Raw genomic sequence first — 18,836 nt, forward strand, 5'->3', positions numbered from 1 at the left:
GAAATTACTGGGCAAAAAGCCCAATAGCAGCAGATCAGCGGCCCAAATGGGCTGAGCCCATTTAATTTGTTTATTCCTCTATTTTTATTTATGCATTTAATTTGTATAGCATGACTAACATTTTTTTTAATTTAGACAAACCTTAGTGGAATTAGTAGGTTTAGTTTTAGTAATGGGTAGTTAAACCAATAATTAATTCCATAAGTTTTTATTCTCTTCTTTTCATGTTAAAAATGTCTAATATTTATTTTATTTGGAATAATTGATTTGCAAAATGGCATGACTATATATTTTAAGTAAAGGGAATCATATTTTATTCTTACCATCATATATATTTCAAAACATCACTAATACGCAAATATAAACTCAAGTATATTTTATAAACATTGCTTTCAAGATTCATCCAATTATATATATATATATATATATATATATATATTAGCCGAGCATCGTTAAATAAGTTAGTGAAAGGAGAAAGAAAACTCATCATCTCTTGCATTCTATTTTTAAAATAAGTCTAGATTTTCTTCATCACTATACTCATATAATGTAATTTTATCCTAAGTTTAAATTGGCTAGGTCTTCTCTAAAAGCTTCTATCCATATACAAATCATTATATTTTGCAAATCTCATTTTTAAAATAAAATTATTATTTAAAGCTTAACAAGATTTATAAGTTTTATTTTTGAGTGGACTACTATGTATTTCTTCAACTTAGTTTAAATAACATCACTATGTTTTTCCTTTCAAACCTTAATAACATTTACAACCTATTTTCTTAAGATTTAAGCATTATATTTAGTCTAAATTAATTAACCTAAGTTTGGCCGGACAACCGTAGTTAACGGATTCTAAAGGATGCCTAACCCCTTCCCTTTAGGATAATATAGAGCCCTTACCTGGAATCACATTGGTTAAGCAGACTATTAATGGAGGTTTAGCTTTAACTTTACCTTAGTTAACATCTAGGTGTCCTAATTCACCGTTAAATTAATTAGGTGGCGACTCCTTAAAATAAAGGAAATAGGAATCACCAATATGTTGTACTCCTACTATAACCCGGTTAAAATGGGGTATGACTGCTTGACGACTCTGCTGGGGACACTTAGGTTCTTAACCATAACAACATAGGTTAATAATTAATTAATTGGATGTTTTGGGTGTTTTGCCTTTATTTTTGCTTTGTTGTTTTCTTATGTGCTTTTAAATGGCTGCTTTATTATGACAAGTTTTCTATGTTACTGCTTTCCTTAAACTGGCATTCCGTTCATATTTCCTCCACTTCTGGAAAACTCACACTATCACACGTACACGCAAGGTGTGTTTAGCGCACCCACAAATTTCTTCGTAGAATCCAAATTTTAGAAGAGTTGGCGTATGCGCGGGGTGTCCGAATAACGGTGACCGCGTAGCCTTCTCACTCGAGTAGTTCGCTCGGGAACCTTGTGTCTAGTGAACCCACTCTTAATCTACCTAGGGTAGAGCGAAAACCAAAACCTTGTAAGGACATGCATCATTTTAAACCTAGGAGGCTTAATACCCTTGGTGTATTGAGTTCATTAGTCAACCTTACCAAATATCCAAATGAGTCTATGACTCTAAGTGACACTATTCACTATTATGTGCATTATTTGAAGGACAAATGTGAGGAATATGTGGACCTAGTACTCTATAGATAAATATTTCAGGAAAACTGACATTTTGTTGCAGGTTGTCGTGGAGCATCCAATTAACGCCGGAGGTTTGAACACAACCAAAGGAAATTAGTGGAGATGAAGTGTTAGATATCTTAGAGTTGTATTATTAACTGGCATGTAATAAATGTTTATTATTCTTGTAATTAGTTTTAGGAAGAGTTGTGGAATGATACATAAAAGACATGTTTGTCCTTCAAATGTTCGTTAGGCCTACCTCTGGCATAAAGAGGTCCCTTGCATTATAGAACGCGATGTATTATGTGCAATAATGTGTTTATATGCAATAATATGTCCTTACCATATACTGACTCGTTTTCTTTTTTCTTTTCTTGTTTTATCTTTTTTCTTTTAAACTCATTTTCAAAACAAAAGGTTCACTTGTGCTAAAGGGGAACTGGCGGAGCATTCATATTTCACACGGTCTAGAGCCAAGAAATCAGACTCTGACTCATCACTAATCACCAGGTTAAATAAAAAGACTCGTTCTAAAATGGAGCAAAGCTTGATCAATGCAACCACTTCATCTGAGCCATCTCTTAGTTTACTGATCACAAGTAATCCCACATCCTCTAATGAACCAGAAACACATTTGGAGATCATTGCTCGTCTGGAGCAACGAGTTGCTGAACTGAGTCGTATGGTACTTCAAAATCGGTCATTTTCTCAAACTCCGCCACATATGACTCCATCTCATGGGGTTCATCGGACTTTGCCCATGCCACCTCCATTCCCAAACTTGGATGAACTTAACCAAGCAAGCTATTTTACCGCTTCTCGACCAGCTCATTCCGAACCAGGCACCCACCTCATAATGCGGGTATTTTAAATTTCAGTTCAGGCACCCACCTCATAATGCGGGTATTTTAAATTTCAGTCCAGGCACCCACCTCATAATGCGGCTATTTTAAATTTCAGTTCAGGCACCCACCTCATAATGCAGGTATTTTAAATTTCATTCCAGGCACCCACCTCATAATACGGGTATTTTAAGTTTCAGTCCAGGCACCCACCTCATAATGCGGGTATTTTAAATTTCAGTTCAGGCACCCATCTCATAATGCGGGTATTTTTAAATTTCAGTCCCACGTCATAATGCGGGCATTTTAATTTCAGTCAGGCGCCCACCTTCTAATGTGGGTATTCCATTTTAAAGCTCTAGCACACAAAGTAGAGTATGCATCAGGATCTAGGCACACAACCCGATCTATTCATCAGGGTCCCAACACACAATTTTGTAGTCCCTTTCAATCCATGGCTCTGAGTTCAGTCGCCCCTCTGGCAATGAATCATTTTCCTCCCCAACAAGTTTTCACGAACTACGTCTGGCCTGATTCTTTTGCGATACGTAGGCAACCCAAGGTGGGTTCGGCCCTTCTATTTTAAAATTTTCAATATCTTCGGTTTGTCCAACCATTTTGGTCCCTATGAGATACATAAGGATTTTTTATATAAGATTTTAGTCTTCCCACTGTTTAAATTCATGTGCCCTAGTATCTTGAAACTGGGACAAATTTTTGAAATCGGTTAAATCGCTTCCAAAAACTTTCATTATAAGTTCTCACTTTTCAATTGTTTAGAACCAAGCACCTCCAGGACTGGAAACTGGGATAATGTTTTTAGAAGTAGCACAAAAGTGGTCTTAAATGAAGTTCGTGCATGTCTTTCTAAAATGTCGATAAGTTTGAATTCGAGTCTTCATAATCATTTTATCTATTAGAGCCACTAAGTATCCTCTTTCGAAGTCATCCAAATCTCATTACTCTTAATTTCAAAAGACATTCTTTATTACTTATTACTGAAATTCCTTGGCAAAGCAAAATATCTGGTGGGGCCTCGAAGAACGTGGACACGATCGAGACAAGAATCAATCACCAAGTTCCCCAACAAGCACAAGTCAACCAATTTTCTTTTAAACTCACAATTTTTCTTTGATGAGACAGGTTCAATTAACATGAATATGGCGCATATTTAACTCTTCTTCATATTTTAACTATGGACGTGAACAAAGAGTTAGCTTTCTTCAAAAGGCGAATATTCTTCAGTATGGATGTAAATTTAGCTTGCGCTAAACGGTGGACGTTGTTCCACTCTTCATGAATTTTGATTGCAACAGTGGACATGAATTTATCTTCTCAACCAAGGGCTGTGAGCGTAATTCTTTCAAACCCAACTATTTACATATTCTTACCACTAACAGTTGTTTTAGCTCGTGGCATTTCTCGAGGGACCAAAGGCACATGATCGTGGAGTTAACCTTTTTTCAAAGTGGATACGGACATGGTCACCTGTTATTGGTTTAAATTCCTCGACTTTATCATCACTGCATACATATTTATTTATTTCAAGTCTCTAACAAGTTCTTTTTAGAATGTGATATTTAATGAGATGACAGGATCGAAATCTTGCATCATGTGTCAAATCGTGGAGACAATTGTAGATTTAACTTCCGTCACAACGGGATGTGGGATTATAACTCTTCGCAAATGATTTTTTGGATGTGGAAATAAACGTGGATAGACATTTCTACATTACAAATTATGAAAGCAGTCATGGATTTATATTTCAGTATCATGGATTATGTGAACGTGGATTTATTTTCTGCGATGAGGATATTGTGGATGTGGACGTAGACATATCTTTCTGCATTATGAACATTGTGGACGTGGATGCGCATTTATCTTTCTAGCATTATAAATTTTGTGAAAGTGGATTTACATTTTCGCACTAATGACTTCGTGGATGTGGACGTGGAAGTGGATTTATATTTCTACATTATAAAATTTGTGGAAGTGGACGTGGATTTATGTTTTGCATGATGAATCTTGTGGACATGGACATGAAATTCTACATTATAAAATTTTTAGAAGTGGATGTGGATTTATATTTTTATCGTGGATGTGAACGTGGAAGTGGATTTATATTTTTACATTATAAAATTTGTGGAAGTGGACGTGGATTTATTTTCTGCATTGTGGATATTGTGGACGTGGAAGTGTATTTATCTTTTTACATTATAAACATTGTGGACGTGGACGTGGACGTGGATTTATCTTCCTTGCATTATAAATTTAGTGAAAATGGACGTGGATTTACATTTTTGCACGAATACCTTCGTGGATGTGGACGTGGAAGTGGATTTATATTTGTACATTATAAAATTTGTGGAAGTGGACGTGGATTTATTTTCTGCATTGTGGATATTGTGAACGTGGAAGTGGATTTATCTTTTTGCATTATGAACATTATGGACGTGGACGTGGATTTAACTTTCTTGCATTACAAATTTTGTGGAAGTGGATGTGGATTTATATTTTTGTACCGTGGAAGTGGATGTGGATTTATATTTTTGTACTGTGGAAGTGGATGTGGATTTATATTTTTGTACCGTGGAAGTGGATCTGGATTTATATTTTTGTACCACGAAAGTGGATGTGGATTTATATTTTTGCACCGTGGAAGTGGATGTGGATTTACATTTTTTACCGTGGAAGTGGATGCGGATTTATATTTTTGTACTGTGGAAGTGGATGTGGATTTATATTTTGTACCACGGAAGTGGATGTGGATTTATATTTTTCACCGTGGAAGTGGATGTGGATTTATATTTTGCACCGTGGAAGTGGATTTATTTTTTTCTCCCTTAAAGTCTGTGGAAGTGGATGTGGATTTATATTTTTTGTACCGCGGAATGCGGATGTGGACATGGATTTATTTTCTACATTATAAAGTTCGTGGAAGTGGACGTGGATTTATGTTTTGCATTGTGGATTTTGGGCATAAACATGGATTTAAATTCCAGCACAGTGAATTCCGTGGACGTGGATTTATTTTTACATTATAGATCTTGTAGACGTGGAGGTAGATTTATCTCTTTGCACTTAAAGTATGTAAAAGTGGAGGTGGATTTATATTTTTGTACCGTGAAATGTGAACGTAGATGTGGATTTATATTAGGGCATAGTGGATCTTTAAACGTGGATATGAATTCATTTTTCTACATCATGAGTTTTATGATGTGGGCATGGATTCCGCGAATGAGGACGTGGATTACTATTTACGCACTATGGATTTTGTACATATGGATTTGAAGGTGATCATAAATTAGACTTCCTCAAAAGCGGACATCATCATGGTTTTAGATTTTCTTAAAAACAAACGTGGATGTGGATTTAGCTTTCGTTAAAGTGGATATCAATGTCGACTTAATTATTCTTCTAGTGGAAGCCATAAATTTAATTCATCTCCAAAGTATGTTGTGGATTCAACTTCCGAAACGTGGGTTATAAGTATAAACTTCTCCAACCCTTTCTTATTTACACATATATTTCTTTATTGCTAACAATTGTTTTTAGCTTGTGGCTTTTTGACAATATTAAAGTTGGCATCACACATCAACTCGTGGAACTATTTCTTCGGCAGCGAACTGGGGCAATTCGTTGGGAAGGATAATCAGACTTCCCGACAAGGGTCAAGGATCTACCTCGAACACTCGTCTCCAATCACAAATATCCCGCACGCATTCCAGCACACTCAATTTTTAGAGTTCTATCATAATACCTAGTGTCATCATAATTCGACACCGGGACAATATTTTGCAAAGATTCATGCCAATCGGGATTCGTTATGCATAAGGTGTCGTAGTTATCCCAGAACTACACTCGGCCTAATTCTCGTGCAGCCCGAGATATGTAAGCAATTTGGAGACCGGAGTTCGGCCGCAATTCTCTCAAATTTTCTTTGCCCTTAGCCTACAGAGACCTTTAGTCGGGACAAACTAGGCTACTGAGTCAACGTCTTTGCCCGAAAATTCTTTCATCATTATCGGGCAAAGAGGGACAAGTTGTTGACACCCAATTTTGTCCCGCCTCTCCTCCGAAATACCTATTTACGCTTCTAATATTTTTTGCAAATTAAAAAATATATTTGTATTTTACTATAATTAATAGACTCTTATCAATACCGGCGTTTCATCATTCTATTACAGTTACTAGCTATTATTATTATTATTATTATTATTATTATTATTATTATTATTATTATTATTATTATTATGATTATTATTATTATAATTCGCAAATTTTTATCATTTTATGCACACGCATCGCATTTATCATCGCATAATTAAATAATAGTGTTTATTTACTGTGGACTTTCAAAATATTATTGCACGGCTATTACGACGGCATATAATTTTATTATCTGAGCATTAATAATTGCACATTTTATATTAAGTAGTATCATTTAAATGGGTCTTTTATTTAAATGTAGTAGCCCAAATCAGTTAACCTATTATTTTCATCCGCCCAGCCCACATATTCAGCCAATTCAGCCCAAAAGAAAATTGACCCAGTCCATTAACCCACAACCCGGTCCAATTCTCATTTAACAAAGGAAACCCTAAAAGGGTTTCCCTCATTTCATCTCTTCTTCATCGCCGCTTCCCCCTCCCCACTCCCTTCTCTCTCTTTCTCCTTCATCATCTTCACCCCCCACCACCGCCGCCTACACCCCGCTCCCACTTCCCTCTGTTCCCCACTTTCCCATGTTCCCCGCTCCTCTCTCTCTTCTTGTCAAACGAAAACCCTAAAATTTCCCTATAAGTACTGACTTTCTGATCCATTTTGAGGGGAGTTTTTTTTGTGGGATGGAAAAATTCCGGAAGAATCAAGGCTTAGGAATCACAAAATCCCTTACAAAAGAGGATTTTAATCGCAAAAACCCCCTAGAAATTAAAGTTAAAAAAAAAACCCCAAAGTTTCCAAAAAATGTCAAATTTGCAGTGGTTGTGGTAATTCAAAATATCGAGTCGAAATACTAAAACAATTTTTTTTTTCGTCTGTTCTGTTATGGTGGTGAATCCGAGCCTCGCAAGCTCGGATTTGGTAGTGTTCGAGTGTGAATCGAAGACCCGCACCCGTTCGCTGCACTCGGAAAAGGTAAACAACTTCCCTTTTAGTTGGTTTAGTTTCAGTTTGGTATTTGACAAGTGTTTGTGTGTCCATACATGTTAGTTGTCACAGTTGGTTTATTTTCAGTTTAGTAGCATGGTAGTCTTAGGTGTGTTCGTATTTAGTTAGTTTAGTTTCGGGTTAATAGTTAAGATATCTAAAGGTTCATGTTTTATTCAAGGTTTAATTTCCAGTTCAGTAGTTAACAGAGTTTAGCTGTTTATGTCTCAATTCAATCCAGTTAATTTCAGTATTTAGGTGCTCGTAAGAGTTTATCCTATATGCTTAAATATCAATTTAAAGTAGGATCCAAATTATCTAGATCGGGTATGATAGCTTTTAAAGTATTTATTACGAATATGCAGATGAAGATGTTTGAATTTGGGTTATGTGTCAGTATGGTAAACTTTTTGAGCTTAAATATGAAGTTTGTTAACTTGAGAATTTGGTATATACACATGAACTATAATAGATATGGTGAAATAAGTTGGACCTCTGTATGTGAACTTGGTATTCCTTCTTTGTAATTGTTAAATAGATATTGAATGAGCTTATCCAGTCATCAGCAGGCCTGTTTGGTTTAAAGCTGTTCATGCTTAATTCTAATAGTTTCTTGAAACTTGCCTTGGCTTGCCAGTTCGTTACTTGGAATTCTTTACCAAACCTAGCAGCCATTCATCATGCCTATTCTATTTGCTTCCATGTACTCTTTAGAAGAGTGATGTTAATCCTTGCTTGTCCTCTAAAATCTGGTTTTCTTGACATCTAATGAGCTTTATGTTTAGTTATGATCTAGAAGTCTACCAATCATGCTAATATGGTTAAAATTTGTTATGATTGGTCAGCCTATTAATTGTTTATGTCAAATCTGGATTAATGGGTGTTGGATTTGATCAGTGTGGTTAAATATATATTGGGTAATGCATAAACTTTCCTGTTTGACACCATGATTAATGTATTCGACTGTCTGTACTTGTTTAAATTAAGTTAGGGTCATTTGTGACCTAGGTGTTTGACATACAAAAAAATGATTTCTCTGTAGTGGGTTACTTGAGTCAAGAATTGTTCTTAAAATGTGTTGCTGTTTGGTTTCCTGTTATAGTATCACAAGTCTCAACAGCAAATGTGTTGTTCTTAAAATGTGTTGCTGTTTGGTTTGTTGTTGCAATATCACAAGTTTCAACAGCAAAATGTGTTGTTCTTAAAATGTGTTGCTGTTTGGTGTGTTGTTGTAGTATCACAAGTCGCAGGATGGGTCCCTTTTTTAAAAGGGATTAAAAGGATTTTCGATTTAACTTCAGCATTTACGAACCCGCAAGTTTTGAGTCATCATATTTTATCTGATCTTTATCATATTCGAGTTGTGAGATATGCTTCCATCTTTCTCATATTCGAGTTCGCCTAAAACAGTTTCGATATGAACCTATTGTTTAAGTTATTACATTCTGTTTTTGTCTTCCCTTTTGAACCCGTCTATTCCCTTACCTGAAAAGTGTCCTGTGAGTCAATTATTTATGATGTATGTCTGCGTTCGCAATAGCCGTAACATTATCATGTATTACTTGTTTCAAAATGACTTTGAGGCCTGGTACTCTACCTGTATGTGTTATGTGCTGGCAGCCCACTTTCTTTTAAATTATGCATGTGCTATGTATGCAAAATGTCTGATTTAAATTCTTCAAAATGTTGAATATTGGGAATACGTTCAGTCTGATCATATGCATTTTTGTGCAAGTGAACATATATTAGCAAGTCCTGGGTATCGTTAGATGTTGTTTAAATTTTGTGCGTTGTGGCAAGTATATTTTAGTTGGTTATGTATATTTACGTATAGTACTGGTATACCTTTATTTAAAACAACTATGAATGTGTATACATGAAGTATACTTAAATATACATAGTATATACACAATCTGCTGATTTGTTTTGAGTTTATATTTCATATGTTTAACATTATTTATTGATCATATACTAATCATTTTTCCTTCGTTTTTATGCATGAACATCGCATACGAGTCCGAGAGACTCATTCTTCTCTTGCATACGCTGTTGGGCTAAAAGCCCAACGCAATCTTCTCATGTCAGCCCCTATCAGTTCTGTCCGCAGTAAAAAAAATTGAAAACAAAGTTATGGGCCAAGGTCCATATAACAGCAGTAGCCCACAACAATACTAAGAAATTACTGGGCAAAAAGCCCAATAGCAGCAGATCAGCGGCCCAAATGGGCTGAGCCCATTTAATTTGTTTATTCCTCTATTTTTATTTATGCATTTAATTTGTATAGCATGACTAATATTTTTTTTAATTTAGACAAACCTTAGTGGAATTAGTAGGTTTAGTTTTAGTAAAGGGTAGTTAAACCAATAATTAATTCCGTAAGTTTTTATTCTCTTCTTTTCATGTTAAAAATGTCTAATATTTATTTTATTTGGAATAATTGATTTGCAAAATGGCATGACTATATATTTTTAGTAAAGGGAATCATATTTTATTCTTACCATCATATATATTTCAAAACATCACTAATACGCAAATATAAACTCAAGTATATTTTATAAACATTGCTTTCAAGATTCATCTAATTATATATATATTTTTTAGCCGAGCATCGTTAAATAAGTTAGTGAAAGGAGAAAGAAAACTCATCATCTCTTGCATTCTATTTTTAAAATAAGTCTAGATTTTCTTCATCACTATACTCATATAATGTAATTTTATCCTAAGTTTAAATTGGCTAGGTCTTCTCTAAAAGCTTCTATCCATATACAAATCATTATATTTTGCAAATCTCATTTTTAAAATAAAATTATTATTTAAAGCTTAACAAGATTTATAAGTTTTATTTTTGAGTGGACTACTATGTATTTCTTCAACTTAGTTTAAATAACATCACTATGTTTTTCCTTTCAAACCTTAATAACATGTACAACCTATTTTCTTAAGATTTAAGCATTATATTTAGTCTAAATTAATTAACCTAAGTTTGGCCGGACAACCGTAGTTAACGGATTCTAAAGGATGCCTAACCCCTTCCCTTTAGGATAATATAGAGCCCTTACCTGGAATCACATTGGTTAAGCAGACTATTAACGGAGGTTTAGCTTTAACTTTACCTTAGTTAACATCTAGGTGTCCTAATTCACCGTTAAATTAATTAGGTGGCGACTCCTTAAAATAAAGGAAATAGGAATCACCAATATGTTGTACTCCTACTATAACCCGGTTAAAATGGGGTATGACAATAGCTCAATTTGAGATCTCCATATTGGTGCCTCTTTACTTCCGTGTCTAAGGATGAAGCAGTTGGGTTATGGACAGTAACTCCCACATTGTCCAAATTCGTTAAGCGAACCCCAGACTCGCTAACTGGTGGAGCTCACGAGCTAGTTTCTTCCTTTTCGGTGGGACATCACATCGACTACCCATAGATTTACGGCTAAGGGCATCGGCTACCACATTCGCTTTTCCCGGATGGTATAGAATATTTACATCGTAGTCCTTTAATAACTCTAACCATCGCCTCTGTCGCAGATTCAATTCCTTTTGCTTGAAAATATATTGGAGACTCTTATTATCTGTATAGAAATCCACATGGGCACTATATAAATAATGCCTCGATATCTTTAGAGCATGAATAACTGCAGCTAATTGAAGGTCATGGGTCGGATAGTTCTTCTCATGTTTCCGCAATTGCCTGAAAGCATAAGCAATGACCTTATCGTGCTGTATCAATACACAGCCTAACCCGACACCGGAGGAATCACAATACACTACATATCCTTCTGATCCTTCTGGAAGCGTCAGGACTGGGGCCGAAGTCAACCTGTCTTTCAGCTCCTGAAAGCTACGCTCACAAGCATCGGTCCACTGAAATTTGGTGGATTTATGCGTTAGCTTCATCAATGGCGCTGAAATAGAGGAAGATCCTTCCACAAATCTTCTGTAATAACCTGCTAGTCCCAAGAAGCTACGAACTTCGGTAGGCGTTGTAGGCCTTGGCCAAGTCTTCATAGCTTCAATCTTTTGAGTATCGACCCGAATACCGTCGGTTGAGATGATATGGCCCAGAAAAGTTACAGAGTTCAGCCAGAATTCACATTTTGAAAATTTAGCATATAATCCAAGGACAGTACGCAAATGTTCCGCATGTTCTTCCTCTGATTTAGAATATACCAGGATGTCATTGATGAACACAATTATAAATAAATCTAGGAATGGCCTGAACACATCATTCATCAAGTTCATAAACACTGCTGGAGCGTTAGTCAAGCTAAACGACATCACCCGAAATTCATAATGACCATATCTAGTTCTGAAAGCCGTCTTCGGAATAGCTTCTTCTTTGACTCTCACTTGATGGTATCCTGACCTCAAATCTATCTTGGAAAACCACTTGGCTCCTTGCAATTGATCAAATAAATCGTCGATCCTCGGAAATGGATATTTGTTCTTTATTGTCACCCTATTCAGCTGCCTATAATCGATACACATCCGCAAAGATCCATCTTTTTTTCTTACGAATAAGACAGGTGCTCCCCATGGCGATGAACTGGGCCTAATAAATCCCTTCTCGAGCAAATCTTTCAACTGTGCTTTTAGTTCTTTCAATTCTGCAGGAGCCATTCTGTAGGGAGGGATAGATATTGGCTCAGTATCCGGCAACACATCGATAGTGAATTCAATCTCTCGCTCTGGTGGAAGGCCTGGAAGCTCGTCCGGAAATACATCTGGAAAGTCATTTACTACCGGAACTGATTGAAGAGTCGATGGTTTTGCTTCGGTGTCATGAACTTGATCTAGATGATAAATATAGCCCTTGGCGATCATCTTCCTTGCCTTGAGGTAGGAAATAAACCTACCTCTTGGAGATGCAGTGTTACCCTTCCATTCTAAGACTGGTTCTCTCGGGAATTGGAATTGAACCACTTTGGCCCTACAATCTACGTTAGCATAGCAGGAAGCTAACCAATCCATACCCATAATAACGTCGAAATCCAGCATTTCCAGTTCAATTAAATCTGCTACGGTGTGTCGACCACATACTGCAATCACACACTTTTTATACACTTGCCTAGTTATTACTGGATCACCCACCGGAGTAGACACTTCAAAAGGTTTGATTGGCTCGGGTTTTATGCCAATACGGCCGGCGATATAAGAGGTAATATATGACAAAGTAGAACCCGGATCAATCGATGCATATACATCATAAGAAGATACTGTCAATATACCTGTCACAACATTGGGGGAGGTCTTTAGATCCTGTCGTCCGGCCAGAGCATAAATACGATTCTGGGGATCGCTTAAACTAGAGGCTCCTCCTCTGCCTCTGCCACGGCCCGTCGAAACTTGGGAAGTCTGCCCTACAGGGAGCACGGATGACGAAGAGCCTTCTGCTGAACCTATGGGCTGGGCCTCATCCCGGCCGCTCCTCAATGGACAATCACGCATCATATGGCCAACTCGGCCACAGGCATAGCAAGCATCCGAGCCTCGGTGACACTGACCCGAATGTAACTTACCGCACTGACTGCATCGTGGTACCGGTGGTCTCCTCTGGCTGGAATCACCCCGATACTTGGAACTTGAGGCTCTAGAACCCTGACTTGACCCAGAATAAACGGGACAATCAAACCTCCGGCCCGCAAACTGAGGAGGTGCACTAGATGCAGACTGGCCAGAATGTCTGGAATACTGTTGCCCCTGGCCTCCTCTATACTCACTGCTAGCACCTACAGATCTGGCCCTTTTTCCATGTCCCCTATCCACATCTCGCTCACTCATATGCGGTTGTTGTTGGTCCTCTAGATTCTGAGCATGTGCTTGAATACGCGAAATGTCCATCCCTTCCAAGAGTGATGCCGTCAAACAATCTTTAAACAAGTGTGGCCCTAAGCCACTCACAAACCGATGTACCCGGTCTCCCATGTCGGCTACCATGGCCGGAGCATATCTGGCCAATGAATTAAACCAGAGACTATATTCCCGGGCACTCATACATCCTTGCTTGAGATTCAAGAATTTATCGGCGCGAGCTCGACGGACCTCGAGTGGCAAATAATGTCGAATAAAAGCATCCACAAACGCTTGCCATTTTGGGAGAGGTGCAGTTTCCCCTCTGGAAGAAATCCAATTATTGTACCATAAAACAGCTACATCCCGGAGTCTATAAGAAGCCAACTTTACTGACTCACTATCAGAAGCATGAATGATTCTCAGCGTCCTCAACACCTCATCAATAAAGCCCTGCGGGTCTTCATCCAGTTTTGACCCGAAAAATTCTGGAGGGTTTAAACTCATGAAATCACGGGTTCGGGCACTAGTCGCCCTACCACTTGGACCAACGCTTTGTCGCTGAGTCTTAGCAGCAACTAACTGAGTCAACAACTGGATTGCATCTCGCAATTCCTGATCTGGAGAAATAGGGGAAAGAGCTGGGGCTCTATCATGCTCCTCTACTGCTGGAGGAATAAGAGTGGGAGTGGCAAGCGAGGGGGTAGCACTCTGAGCCTCGCTATATCCAAACTCAGCTGGGGTCCTCGACTGGTACCTGCTCAGGAGCATCTAATATTGAGTGGATTTGCTTCTTTCTTGGCGGCATCGCTGAAATCATAACGCACAGTTAGGATAAGAGGGAATCTTATATTATAGCTCTATCGCACGATCTATGAAGAAAAGGACGGTCATTATTCCTAAATGCCCCGCAGCCTCTCGTTTATAAGTATGGGGTGTTTCACACCAATAAACAAGACTCTACCAGACACGGATCGAAGACACACCCTAGGACGAATAGCTCTGATACCACTTTTGTCACGGCCCGACTGGAGGGCCATGACGAGTACCCGGAGCTGACTACCAAGTACCATACATCGTACTACCATCGTCCCAACTTATACACATATAATCTCCAAAATCATGCTTATTATAAACTACCCCGCAAACTTGTACCTTTATACATGTAAGCCCTCACAGCAACAAAAGGATGATATACAAAATATACATTGAGGGTCATATAACATCTACTACCCACACATGAGCATCTAAGAGCCTCTAGCTGAGACACTAAATTCATAAGGACGGGACAGGACCCCGTCATACCCAAGTATGTACACAAAAGAATATATCAGAACTGCACCTCCGGAATATGAGTGCTCCTGTGCAAGCTAGGCTGGCTCCTAGGAAGCTGGGTCGTCTCCCTGTCTACCTGTGGGCATGAACACAGCGTCTAAAGGAAAAGGGCGTCAGTGCGAACAATGTACTGAGTACGCAAGGCATGCATTATAACATAATAAGGAAACAAGAGAATAAAAATTAAGAAGATAACTGGTGACTACTTGCCTCTTAAGGTGGAGTCATGCAGGCAAGCTTATAAAGTAAATATCATCATATCATATGTTGCTGCGAAACGTGCAGCCCGATCCATATATCATCATATATCAATACATTGCCGCGGAACGAACGACCCGATCCATTACTCATACATTCCGCGTCCGGAAGGATATCATAAAATACCAGCTGATCAAATGGTTGTGCGTCTATAGCACTACACCTTTACCCACTACATATACATATCATATACATATATATAATATAATTAGCATGCATGAGATCCCAAATAAAAATGCGCTTTATTGGAGTGACGTAAGGTCGTGAACCTCCGATTACATTATGGCCTCATCGTCATCGCTACGTCTCACCTTGAAGAAACTAATATTATGAGGTGAGACAACAATGAATAATGGTATCAATGAAATCATAAGCATAGAAATATCTGCATCATGAAGTCATCATTGTCATCCTTATCGTTATGGAACGTATCTCGTAAGAAGTTCTTGAAGTTCTTCAACTTTCATCTTTAGGGATGTAAGAAGGTCATGGAAGTATAGGGAAGAAATTATGAAACAAGAGTCATGCCTTTGAAAGAAGGGGATAGCCTTACATACCTTGATATCTCTTTAACGATTTCGACTAAGAGCTCTCCTTCCGGGCTCACAATTCTACATACAAAAGGGTTCGTACGAGGATTATATTGTTGGAAGTATACTTAAGCTTAAACTAAAGTGGCTAAGGCTAACGAAAATTGGGCAGCATTTGCTTTGTTTCGACCACCTTTCCTTATATAACAAAACATCTCTCAAACATCAACACAACACCCATAATATCATAATACGCAAATCCCTTCGAGTTAGACATCAATCGACCTCCAAATTCATTTCCCCAATTCTCCATAACTATAACTATAATACAACATCATGTTCATCATTCACATAATACTCTCTCAATATCCTTAGTGTCCTTCATAATAAGATTGTACTCATATTACACCATGAATCATGACTCAAGCTATCTTTCAACTCAACATACCATTATTTGCATATTTGTTTCTAATTCGAGTTCTTCAACTACTCGACATCATCAATAACATAAAGCAATTGTAGAACTCACCTTTGATCATGTAGAGATGATCTTTGAATGAAAATATGTCACTTGAGAAGAACTCAACTCCAATACCAAAGAGATTCTGTTACATCCCGTATTTTTGAACGTCGGATTAATTATAAGTTGAGGTGGGGCCCACACGTCAAGATTTTTTTTGGGACATGTGACAAATTATATGAATCACATATGTGAAGTTAAACACAACTCAAGAAGGACCCTTGGGCCAAATCAAAGTGGAAGTCCTCCAAACGAATATTTTTAAGAAAACGTTTTCGGGTGACCTGACTTTGGGGGGCAAAAACGGTATTATAAGTTTGGAATTTGGAAAAATACCAAGAAATAGAAGTTGTAGATAATTGAATTATCTTTCCAACCATAGGTCGTGGGTTCCCAGGTGACGTCGGGACAAGGAGATATGGACGTTTTAATGCAGAAAGGTTAGTGGGCTAGGCCCAATCCGAGCCCAACCGGGTTAGGCCCATTACCCAAGTTTTTATAAGTGAAAATTTCGGCCTTCCTCCTCATTTTAAGACCTGTAACAACCAGAAAATTCTGGAAAGAGAGAGAGAGGAGCTTTGGAGAGAAGAAAAACTAATTTTGACCAAAATCCGAGCCCCGAATCCCGAAGCCCATGAAGGGAAAAGTGTTGTACGCTGCGTTGTCTTCAATTTGAGCTAAAAATCAACCAAGGAGGAGGGTGATAACGTGGTGGCTGAATTCTTAAGGTATGAATAAGGTTCCTTTTCATTGCTAACAAGTTTATTTAAAGTTTTAACGGATTAGAACGGGAAAATAGCGATATAAATTCGTCCGTTGGCATTGTGAATTATGGAATGAGATTTGAAGAGAATTTTGGATGAAAATAAATGTAGTTCACTTGTATAATGTGGAGGAAAAATGGTTTAAGATGGCATGAAAAATTGTTGGAAAATGATTATAGGAACTTATGTGATTTTAATGTAATTTTATGTAAATATGGAAATGAAGTTTTAAATGTGAATGGCTATGTTGGTTGGTGGATTTGGAGGGATGTAAGTCCATATTAGCATGAAAGGTTGGTTGTTAAGTTGTTATGGGAAGTTTTGTGATTTTATGGTAGATTTATGTAATTATGAAAATGGAATTGTTAAGGTGTAAATTATGATTATGGTTGATGAAATTGGAAGATGGAAATATGTTATGAATATGTAGGTTGAAGATTTGAAGTTTTGGGTGAATTATGTTTTGGTGGAAAGTTTGTATATTTTGTATATCTTGTGAATATTTCGTAGAAATGATATGAAATATTTCCAAATTATATTGTGATGATCTAGATGATGAATGTGAAACCATTGAGGTTAGTTTGGAAATTGAAGTTGAAATGAAGGTTATGACATTATGTTGGGAAGATAGCTAGTTAAGTTATATTGTGTTTACAGTGATTGTTGTTGTTGTTTATGTTGTTGTTGGGTTGTTGTTGATTGTTTTGGCCGAGTTAAATTCTCGGGGATGCTATATGTATAGGGGAGATGCTGCCCAAATTTCTGTAGGCAATTATGAATAAAGATTGAATACTTAAAGATTGGAAATTGAGAATTGGTAAATGTGACCAATTGCAGATTTTGGGCGAAACGGGAATTGAATTTGGAAAGGCGTAAAGAGCATACAAGGTATGTAAAGCTATCCCGATTATTCTTTTGGCATGTCCTAGGTGTACTAGGATCGGATTCGAGCCTCGGAAAGTATTCTGCTCATCGGAATCCGCATTTGAAAATACCCCTTTTTCATTCAATGGAATTGAACCCTATAAGTATGCTTTATTGAAAGAATTGTGCAAACTTCCGCAAATTGTTTAGAAAATTATGGAATGTCCCCAGAATCTCCGTAGGTGACTTTATAAGCTTAAAATACGTAATTTGAGCCCACCGCTTCGTTTGTCCCGAGGTGGGCCCACTATTTCCGATTTTACCCTTTTAGTGGTTATGACTTGTCTTCGAGCGTTTTTTTTTTTAAGAAATGTTTTTAACTACGCTTGTAATTACTAAATAAAACTTGTTTTAAATATTCCATTAAGTCTTGTAAAACTGTTTCGGAACTTGGAAACGAACTTAGAAAGATTATGCTTCTGTAATCCATTATGACATCCGAAATACACTCACTATGATTCTGTCCGATTTCATTATTTCGATTTGTCATCCGATAGGTCTTATTGAGTCTCTGGAAATATATGACATTCGTTTGAATTATTTTGATAAGCCCCATAATGTATTTTGAAACATGAAAATGATTACAAAAAGCTTATTTTGACATATGCTATTGGGATATCCGAAATGCATACACTATGATTACTGCTCCGCTTCTGTCATATGGTTTGTCATCTGAATTATGCTACTGAGTCTCCGTAAATGTGCTATATTTTAATTTGCATTAGTTTCTCACTACTCCATTCGTGGATGCCCCAATGTTTCCCACACTGAGCCCGGGCCAGGATATGTTGTCAAGCGTATTCCTCTGCATTGTTCGCCGTGCCTCGATGTGAGGGGGCAGGTATACATGTACATGGGTTGTGGAGTATGATGTGCCATGTACACACTCTGATATGATATGATATGATCTGATATGGCCATCTGATATGATATGTTATGTTACGGGGTTATCCCCTATTCTGCTCTTTATGTGTGGTGGCACCAGCGTCGGGGGGGTGGCCACGTTCTGTTTGCCGAGTCCCTTGGAAGGGGTCGGATATGATATGGTATATGTTTCTGTACACAC

The 18,836-nt window shown here is 37.6% G+C and overlaps 1 pseudogene; it reads left to right on the plus strand.

Annotated features, from left to right (window-relative positions):
• LOC132630887 (peroxidase RIP1-like) overlaps positions 1–18,836 on the plus strand; it is a 69,078-nt pseudogene that overhangs the window by 42,042 nt on the left and 8,200 nt on the right.

The sequence above is a fragment of the Lycium barbarum genome, chromosome 3 (genome assembly GCF_019175385.1).
Source record: "Lycium barbarum isolate Lr01 chromosome 3, ASM1917538v2, whole genome shotgun sequence".
In the NCBI taxonomy this organism is placed as follows: Eukaryota; Viridiplantae; Streptophyta; class Magnoliopsida; order Solanales; family Solanaceae; genus Lycium; species Lycium barbarum.